The sequence below is a fragment of the Onychostruthus taczanowskii genome, unplaced genomic scaffold, assembly GCF_017590055.1.
Source record: "Onychostruthus taczanowskii isolate IOZ18803 unplaced genomic scaffold, ASM1759005v1 scaffold53, whole genome shotgun sequence".
NCBI lineage: Eukaryota > Metazoa > Chordata > Aves > Passeriformes > Passeridae > Onychostruthus > Onychostruthus taczanowskii.
The window spans coordinates 2,596,881-2,604,241 of NW_024502902.1; positions in this window are offsets into that span (position 1 = coordinate 2,596,881).

Genomic DNA, 7,361 nt, shown 5'->3' on the forward strand with positions numbered 1-7,361 from the left:
GCGGGCACCGAGCCGCGCGGGCCTGAGGCGGCGGCGGCGCGGCGCTGCCGCCCCCTGGCGGCCGGGAGGGGATCTGCCCCGTGAGGGGCTCCGTGTGCCGTGTGGGGCTCCGTGTGCCGTGTACGGCTCCGTGTGCTGTGTGCGGCTCCGTGTGCGGCTCCGTGTGCTGCAGCACAGCGCGCTGGGCTGCCGGCCCCGAGAGGCAGCGTGTCTGCCGTGCGCCACGGTCACGGAATCGCGGATTCCGTTAAGTTGGAGAAGACCTGTGAGGTTATGGAGTCCAGGCTGTGGCTGAACACCTTGTCCACCACACCATGGCACCGAGTGCCACGTGCAGTCTTTCCTTAAACACCTCCGGGGACGGTGACTCCACCACCTCCCTCCCTGGCAGCCCGTCCCTAATGTCTAATCGCCCCTTCTGCAAAGGAATTTCCCCTAATGTCCAACCTGACCCTCCTCTGGAAGGGAGCAGTGGGTCAAGGCTGCATCTCAAGGTACTTCTGACAAACTCACTTAACAAATTCAAGCTCCTTATCTTTATCTCCAAGGTACCCCAGATGCCAGGGCTTGGTCTGGAAGCCTCAAGGCTCCAGGAGAAGGGCAGTAGCTGGCAGCCTGTCTGGGATCTGCCTGAGCTGATGGAGGGAGACTCCCTAAGCCAGAACTTTTTGCTCCACTGTCCAGGTGTAAATCCCACTTTTCCATTCTCACCTTCTCTACTACGAGGTGTCTCTGGGGCATATATATTTCTCCTTGGCCACCTCCTCCTCCCCAGGTCCTGCCTAAATATAAAACATAATGTGCTGTGCCTCCCCTGAAAGGGAGGGTGAGGGAAAGAGCAAATGGTGTGTAACAGAGGAGAGCCACATCACTTCACACAATTCTCGACACCAGATATGACAGTGATAGAACTGAACAGGAAGAAAAACAGAAGCTCTGGACTGGCTCACTCTGTGCCAATCTCCTCTTGTTCATTTCCTTTCTGAGATAAACAACCCCAATCATTTTCATCTCTCTGTGAGCGAATTTACCATGCCCCTAATCAGCCCTTTCTGAGAAGGGCTTACTTGAACTGCAGACAGTATTCCCTGAGAGGCTGCGCTAGTCATTTACATAATAGCATTATCATATTTTCCATATTATTCCCTCCTTCTTCCTTCTGCATGCTAATATTTTGCATGTGCTTTTTTTTTTTTTTTAACTTGAAGCTACTCTCAGAGCCAGGTTTTTTGTGACACCCATATTATTTCTTGGGTTGCTAGAGAACATCTGGAGCTTTGTAATTCTTATGTGCAATTTGTTTTCCCTCTTTTGACCTTGCACATACCCAGCTGATCCTTGGCAAATATGTGGTGTTCCCCATTTGCCACATTTGCATTTTACTCAGTCCTTTTTGATCTCCTCAAGAGTCAGTAGCTTTGAGTCAACTTTTAAAAATGTTCGGTATATTGCTCATCTTTGTTTCCAGATCATCAGTTCCTATACTGGGCTATCCAAGACCTTGGAGGCAGCATTCATATTCCCTACTCTTAACCTGCTGCCAGAATGAAAATCGATCTTTCACCCTTCCTCCTGGCTTCCTGTCTCCTCCTTGGCGTGTTAATCCTCAGAAATACCTCCCTTCTCACAGGCGGGCTCTGTCACCCCCGGGCAGGTGTGCTGATGAGCCCAGTCCCCAAAACTCTCAAGTCTGGATCAAAACTTAAGCAGCCACATGTGGCAAACCCCTGGTGCGCAGTGATGGACTTCCCTGCTGCGCTCCTGCCACGGCAGCCAAGCACTGCCACCTTGGGTTGTGCCTGTTTTGGCTTTTCTCTCGGTTCTGTCCCCGGTACCCTCGCCAGCAGCTGTGTGTGCACACTGAGCGCTCCTCCACCCGCTCTGTGCAGTGTCTCCAGGTGCCCCAGCCCTGTGGGGAGTCACTGCTGTGCCCGCGGCCCCGCCGGGGCTGCCCAGGCCTGCGCTGTGTGGGCAGGGCCTCCGCCTGCCCCTTCTCCCATGCAAAGAGGAGGGTGAGCGCCAGGGCCGAGTGACCCGCTCCAGCTGCCCTGCGACTGCCCGACCTCTGGTGACATGCTGGGGGTTGTACCTTTGAGCTCGGCCTTCAGACAGTGAAGCAGGATCCCCCGTCTCCAGGGCTTCCCAAACTCCGCTGATCCGCTGCTCGCAGCTGCTGGGACCCACCCGGCACCCCAAATACTTGTGCTGCCCTGAGGGCCCCAGGGCCCCGCTGCCTGCAGAATCCTGTTGCCCATGGACTCACTGGGAATGGGGTTCCCCCTGTGATTCCAGCCTGTATCCCTATGTGAAAGGGAATTTACTTGCTCTGACAGGGCCAGGTGCAGGCAGAGCAGGGAGCAGACCTTTGCTGTGCTCCTGGAGAACAATAACAACCTTTGTTTCTCGAAATGACCAAGTGAGCTTGAAATTTCAAAGGCAGCATGTGTGACAGGGCACAGTAACCCCTGCTGTTACCTGGAATGAGGTGTCCCCTCCTGTCCCCCCCCTCCTCAGGGGTCTCTGGAGCTGCCACTCCTCTGCTGGTCTTCTCATGCTTGCAGCCAGTCCTCCCATTCCAGCAGCCACTGCCACAGGCTTTGATGGCCACGAAAACCAGCAAATGGCTGCCCCTGAGCCCAGCTTGCAGCTTCTGCTCCTGGGAGCCAAAGTGCCATGCCCAGGGCTTCCCACCACCCATTCTGCAAGGGCAGGACCATTCCAAGTCAGGGTGACATCCCTGTGCTGCCTGTCCCCAGCCAGCAAACCCTCCCTGGCCAGCAGGGGGGTGAATGTGAGCCTCAGAGCTGCAAATGACACCTTGGAGGGCTGTGCAGGCACGGGAAACAAACTGTGCTTCAAAGCAGAAGGCTGGTCTCTTAGAGGAGCCAGAAAGCAGCTCTAAAATGCGAGGGGGGAAATGGATAGTGACCCACCAATGGTATCTGAGCGTAAGCTTAGTATCTTTAGTATCTTCTAGTAAATGGACCTGGTAGGAGGCCTTTTGGCAGTCTCAGCCCCGTTCAACAGCTCTCTCTTTAGCTGCAGCTCTGTCTCTTTACTTTTCTTGAGCAGTCGTGAGGATCAATGGCATTTGAGATCCTGCTCTCCAGATGTGACAAGCCAGGAGGGGCGGAGGCCCAAGGGTGGCACACGTGGCTTCATTCCCTGAAGCCCCAGCAGCTTTGATGTTGAGTGCATGTGGGAATACAGGTGGTGAGGGAGGAGAGACCACTGGGACACAGCCACCTTTCAAGGAGCATTCCTGATTTAGAGCTGAGAGCCACATTTTAGTAGGGACAGTAAATACCTGATCTGGGAAGCCATGCTCAGGGTGTGTTTTTGACAAGGGGAAAAAGGGGAAGGTCCCAGCCTTGCTGCAGCTGAAGTGGGGCTTTTCAGGCCTCCCGACTTCCATCCTGCAGTGCAGGGGGCTGCAAACACTGCCAGCAGCGAGTGGTCTCCTGTGTGAAGCAGAGCTGCTGTCCCCTTGGGGTTGCACTGACAGTCACTGAGGCAGCTGTTTTATTACCTAACACATTGAAATTGCTTCTGTAGTACTTTTACAATTGGCCTGTGCCCACCTTCACTCCCAGCACAAACTCATGTTTCTTCAAACAGATTTCTCCATGGCTGGGTTTGTAGGGGACTTTTCTCATTATTCCCTGACTAGTAAGATTCCATCCCCCAGCCTCCCCCACTCCATTTTTCACTTTGCACCAGCTGCATGCTGCAGGAGGTTTACAGAGCCATTCAGAGACCCTGCTTTTGTGAGTGCTGTTGTCCTTGCAATCCTGCATCCCTACGGCAGCCCGTTTTCTGCAGGGGAAGTGTCAGCAGAGAGCAGAGGGCTTGCAGCTGGTGGTACCACCTGCCTGAGCTGAGCTGCACATGCTGACCTCAGGCTTTCTTGTGCTCTTTCACCTGCTGTGTGTTGGGATGAGGCTCTCTCAGCATGAACATGGGATTTTTGTTTGTGTAAAGGTATCCTGGACTCCAGCATTGGGTATGGTTTGGTCCCATGTACATACAGACCACCTGAGAAGGACATGGCTGTTGTATCCTGCTGCTTCTCCTCTTTTTCTAAGCAAAAGCACCAATTGCACACCTTGCCCCAGTAAGTCACAGGCCCTTAGATTTATTTTTGTCCCATTTACCTGGTTTTGGTTTTGCCATGGTCTGACATTCACTTCTAGGTAACAGTTTGAGACAAAAGCTTTAAAAACACTGCGAAGCAAAATGAAGTGGGTAGATGTTTTCTACATTCTTTTATTTTTGTGTGTATGCCTGGTTCTCAGTAAGTGTCTGAGGGGGAAAATATATATATATATAACTGATGATTTGTTGCTCTCTCTCTCTTTGGAAAAAGTCCAGACTGTAGAACAGGGCTAAAATGCCAGGAAAGAGTTTTCTGCATAGAGGCAGGCTTATGTTATTTTATTTTATGCATTCCTTGGATAACATTTTCTTTAATTTCAGATCCTGGAGAAGTCATTTCAGATCTTTATTCAGCACAGCTTATTTGCTCTTCTTCTCAGTTTTCCTTATTTTTAGAAAGGTGAAGTGTGTTCCCAAATTAAATCGTTACTGGGATGGACTTCAGCCAAGAGGATCCATTGTTCAAGCCATAAGGCACAGGAAACACAAGAGTAAAACAATGGAGTTTTATACTGTGTTTCATTTGGCAGGGTGAGGAGAGATATGGCCTTGAAAGATTTGTATTCTTACATAGCTGTAATATATTTTAAAAGACAGTAAGAACTATTTTAACTTCTCACTTTGCTTAAAAAAAATAAGCACACACAGAAATGCTGAAAATGTTGGGATTGCCAGATGCTCCTTAGTTCCAAGTAAAGGTTCATGTCTGGGGATCTCAGAGATGCATACAGTAATGTCCCAAACATTAGCTGAAGAGGGCTGATCCTTTACCTTTTTGCTGATATGCTTGTCCCTGCTGCAGCTTCAAAGGCAGAGCTTGCAGCAACCTGGCCCCAAGCCAGGCTCCTCAGCCAAGCATCCATGGGTTATATTCCTTATGTCAGCTTCTCACTTCAGTGATCTGGAGCCCCTCCTCTAGATGGGACAGTTGTGCAGTGACAGAGCAAAGCCCTGCAAAGCTCACTCCCCAGTGAAGGTTTGCCTTCAGTGTGCCCAGGAGCCTCAGGAACACGCGCCGCTGCCAGGAAGCAGAAGATGCCTCCCCTCTGCCATGGCCGTGGCCAAATCCTCTCTGTGGCAATGCTCTGGAAAGCAGGGCAGCCAGTGCCTGCAGCTGAGGGCATGTGAGCATGAAGCCATTTGCTGGTGATGCTCTCCAGGGCTGGGGTGACTCTCCCTGGCTGCTCCACGGGCTGCCTGCCAGCCAGCTGAGACCTCACTGCTTCCCCAGCTGAGCCGCTATAGCAGCAAGATTTAGAAGCATAATATACAATTGGATTAATACTTGAAAATTAACTGTCCCTGCTAAGCAGCACATGAAAACGTGTCCTTACACAGGGAACAAATGTATCCCAGCAACACAAACAAACAGCTGGCAAAATGGGGTCTGGAATCCCCCTTCCAGCTTTCTGAAAGGTGCCTTAAGTTTATAATGAAGTCACTTTGTTTCCAAGCACCCTGGTGTTTGGAAACAGCACATCAGTTCCCATTATCAGCTAGCCTGATAGGCATCAATAAGGAATCAGCTGGAGCCAGCCCCTCAGTGAGCCAGAGGCAGAGATTCCCTCCCAGCCTCCCCACTGAGCAGTGTTGCACAATGCCCAGGATGAGCACCAGACTTCCATGACAAAGAGCAAGAGCTTGGGAGAAACCACTGACTTCCAGGCAGGTCACGCCAGAGCCCCTCCAGGATGTATCATCCCATCTAACACCTGCTGGGCTACTGAAATTCTGCAAAACACGCAGGATTGCTTGGCCTCAGATGGCTTACAGGCTCCTGATTCCATATGGTCCTTAAGGCTCCGTATCCACAGCCAGGATGCACGCTGCATTGGTGTGTTGAGGGACCCTCTGACATGGGAAATGGGGCTTGTGCTGGGGCCACGTGCTCCCCGCTGCTCCTGCAAATGAAAGTCTCCACCCCAGACTGGTTTGTCCAAGAGTCAACCCCGCTCACTCACAGAGGCACTTGAAGCTCCTGCAGCAGAAGCTCATGCTTTCCAGGGAAAAAGGTCTTCTGAAACCTCACAAGAGACAAAATAAATGCCATTTATGTTACTTTTTAAAAATAATATAAATGTCAGTAAAGATTTTGTGTTAGAGGCAAGAAAAATAATGGGGGAGAACCTTTCACCTAGTCAACTCTCATTTCTTAAGCTGTCTCACTAAGATGCCATTGGTCTGTGCTTAGACTTATACTTCCTCTCTTGAAAAACTGAAATTTCAAGCATGCTGGTCATCAACTATTTTTAGATTATCCCCTGTTCAGGCACAAAAATACAGTGATCACTAAGAATGCTGAAAATTCTAAATAGAAAATTTTAATTGTTAATTGTGAGTGGCAGGTTTCTTTCACGCCCTTTGTTCCAGAGATGGAAGCAGCAGAATTGCATTCAGCAATGCACAACACAAGCCTCTAGTTTGATGACACCCTTCCACAAAGGAGAATTGAGAACATTAGACTGGTATGGATGAAAGGAAGATGAGGAAAGGCACTGGAGCTAGTAATTATGAGGAAAATAACCTATGATGCTTACAGTCACTATCTCTAAACGGAATCAGGAATGAACCTGAAGCATAAGACACTTTAAAAGGTAAAAAATTAAATAGCTGTAGGTGGCACATGAGCTTGCAAAAGGCCCTTGCCAAAAGCACTGCAGAGGCCAGATGGTTAGGAGGATTCAGAGCAGGACCAGGCTTTGATACCAAGAAATGGGAACAGCCAAAACTACAGCAGACAGGTTTAAAAATAAACCAAAACAAGGAGGTCATGTTCTCTCGTGCACCGTGCCAAAAGTCAGCCACCAGAGAGGCATTTTTGCAGTGGGGAGGTTTAATTTGGGGCTCTGGGTTTCCAAGGCTTTACTTGGAAAAATGGATGCATCCAAAGGAGCAAAGATGGTGTCAAGGGACATTTTATGAGATGATGCCAGTTCCCACATCCACTAGCTCTTCTGAGAGCCACGTAGCAGCCATCGTTCCCCACTCATGTGCCTTCACACGTTCATACTCGCCTAAGGAGCAGATTAGCTCTGACGGGACCTTCAAAATCAGGAATCCCTCCCCAGACCAGCTAGGTTCCCCTTCCATCTCTCTTCTTGGGAACAGTGTTCTGCCAAGATAGGAAGCTCCCCCACTCCGTTTTCCAAGCAGCCCCCTTGGCCAGGCAATCAGAAATAAAAGCTGTCACACACATCTTGGTTTCT